Source organism: Aegilops tauschii, chromosome 5, assembly GCF_002575655.3.
Source record: "Aegilops tauschii subsp. strangulata cultivar AL8/78 chromosome 5, Aet v6.0, whole genome shotgun sequence".
In the NCBI taxonomy this organism is placed as follows: Eukaryota; Viridiplantae; Streptophyta; class Magnoliopsida; order Poales; family Poaceae; genus Aegilops; species Aegilops tauschii.
The window spans coordinates 253,135,024-253,138,132 of NC_053039.3; positions in this window are offsets into that span (position 1 = coordinate 253,135,024).

Genomic DNA, 3,109 nt, shown 5'->3' on the forward strand with positions numbered 1-3,109 from the left:
GTGTACAATAACTGACATGCATAGGAATAAAACATAGTGAGATTATGTAAGGAGTGCGTGCACAAATCCAGAGTGATGGTTGCAAACTGTGGATAGACCCAAAACCAATGATAGCAGGCAGATAATAGCTTTAGTTAAAATACAGATAATGGCTCCTTTAATGTTTGTTTCCACCCAACATGAAACTCATAGTAGACACCCGATATTAACCAGATAGTAGACAGATAGTATTGATTGCTGCCCCAATATGTACCCCACAATCATTTAAAAACTCAAGTTTGAGCATTAGCTTGGACCTGACTCGGAGTCTAATCGGTGAGCAAGACGATAAAGTAGCATGTCATCATATTAAGCGATGCATAACGTAAGCAGACACGAAAGAGTGCAACCTCTCTTGCGGAGCGTGTAGTCCTCAAGGTCATCTGCTTAGTTGATGACGGTAATGCAGTTGTCGTGGCTGCCGGCGGCGGGGAAGAAGATCTGAGGCGGCGAAAGACAGTATGGAGGGCGGATCCCTGCTATGGTGAACCCTTCCGTCGTTGGAGCAGTTGAGCTGGGGTGGAACACAGCGCAGCAGGAGCGGGACAAACCACACAAGGTTTTCTTTGACACATATCTGTAACAGAAGTAATTGTGTATGGGCTTGTTCGAATTTGAGGATTCTAACAATGTGGGGATAGGAAATACACAGTAATAGGATAGGAATGCACGTAAAAAGCAGAGAATTTAAAAACACAGGATTTCTGCCAATCTGGGTGTTTGGTTCACAAGAATTGGAAGATCAGAGGATGCAAAGAAGCATGGTGAGATTAAGTCAAACCACAAGAAAATGTACGGTTATAATGCTATTATGCTACTATCTCTTAGTCTTGTGCTTCATGGATAGGAATTTGAAAAGGAGGACAAGTGGATATTAAAATTCCTACGGTTTTTCTTTCAAGGAGACACTAAAGGAACAAATCCTACAATTTTCCTTTGCTCCATTCCTTTGAACCAAATGCATGAATAGTAGTACCATAGGAAACTTTCCAATTCCTATGTTTTCCCTTCACTTTTCCTTTCAAGCACTGGCGATTCTAGTAGGCGGGCTTGAGCAGGTAAAATCCTACACTCAAAAAATGTTTTTGTGCTACTTCTACTACTTTGGCCCCATGCCACTGCCCTACTAGCTCAACTCCCTGGCCCATCTACAAATGCACAGCTCAAACACGCAGAGATAAATAATGATGGCGTTCAAGAGAGTCCATCACGGATAGCTAAGTTGCCTGGTACCTCACTACTTGTCATATAGTATGAGAAACTAATCGTATTTCACGTTACTAGTGTGCTCAGTGGACAATATATATAACATGTAGAGTAAAAAAGCGATGCAAAAAGTGTACAACCTCTTTGGCGAAGCCATGTCGATCTCAGCGTGATTGGGTTGGTCGGTGAGGATGCTCCGGCTGATTTGGCTATCAGAGGAGGGGAAGAAGATCTTAGGCATCTGGAGATGGAGTTGGGGGTATTGCTCCGCTATGATGGAGGGTTTCGTCATTGGAGCAGCTCCGGCGAGTTGTACGGCGGCGAGGCTGAAGCAGGACAAGAGAGACAACGTTAACCTGAGTGGAATTCTAATAGCATTTCTAATAGATGACGTAAAATAAATAACCACAAAGTGCTAGATGTAAAATACATCAGCTGCTCATCTCTGAACTTAACTGTCGAAACTGGATTTAACTATCGAAACTGAATTTTGCTGTCAAAACTGAATTTTACTATCGAAATTGAACGCACTAGTAGCAGAAAAGCAGTAGCAGCAGCAGCGCCCGGAGCAGCAGCGCGTGCGAGAGCCAGGGCAGCTGGTCGTGTAGCAGCTGCAGGGGCTCGAGCGAGAGCAGGATCTGCTGCTCGTGCAGCAGCAGCACACGCAAGAGTAGAGAAGCAACACGAGCAAGAGCAAGAGCAAGAGCAAGAGCAGCACCGCAAGCAAGAGCAAGAGCGAGAGTAGCAGCGCGAGCAAGAGCTGACCAGGAAAGGGACCAAGAGCAAGAGCAGAGCAGCAACGCGAGCGAGAGCCAAAGCAGCAGCAGCTCCTACTGATGTGGATGTCGCCGCCGAGGGAGCTACGCTGTGGAGGAAGTGGCCGGCGACACCGCCGTGGATGGAACCGCGCCATGTTGGCTCGGGACCGAGCGCCGGCAGTACCGTGAGATCGAATGAAGAAGAAAATGCGGTGATTCGTGTAGAACCTCTTTGGTGGCGCCGATTAGACCTCAGCTTCATCCGAGGAATTGGTGATGATGATGCTCTTCCGGTGGTGCAGGTGAAGACGATGGTGTGGGAATGGAGGTGGCGTGAAAGACGAGGGGAACATCGGGGTAGCTCCTTGGAGGTGGAGGACGGGGTGGCTGAACCGGCGGGACGACAAGATCGACAACGGATCCTCATCAGGTGTGGTGGATGAGGGACGTTGAGGTGTTGCTGTGGCCAACATCGTCGGGGAAGAGGCTCCGGATGGGTGGCGGATGGAGGAGGGTGTGGGGCTTCACGGGTTTTCGCGGCCTCGGTGTACGAATGGGTGGGAGGATGGGATGGGAGGGGCGAACCATGACTTAGGGACGCGCTTGTCTGAAATGTGGGGTAAGTTACGAAAGTACCCACACCGATTTGAGCTAGGCGGTTCATTCGGTTCAGGGGCATCACGGGCATTTCGCGTGTTGGGATTTCGCAGGAGGTGGGACTTTTCGCGCATGTTATAATTTTGGGATAGCAAGGCGCGGGTTGAGATGGAGGGAGTTTTCGGAGCACAACGAGACAAAGATATGATACGTCTCCAACGTCTCTATAATTTTTTTATTGTTTCATGCTATTATATTATCTGATATGGATGTTTTATATGCATTAATATGCTATTTTATATGATTTTGGGACTAACCTGTTAACCTAGAGCCCAGTGCCAGTTCTTGTTTTTCCCTTGTTTTAGAGTTTCGCAGAAAAGGAATACCAAACGGAGTCCAAACACAATGAAACTTTCGCGATGATTTTTCTTGGACCAGAAGACATCCAGAGGGCTTGGAGTGCACGTCAGGGAAGCCACGAGGTGGCCACAAGCTCGGAGGGCGCGCCC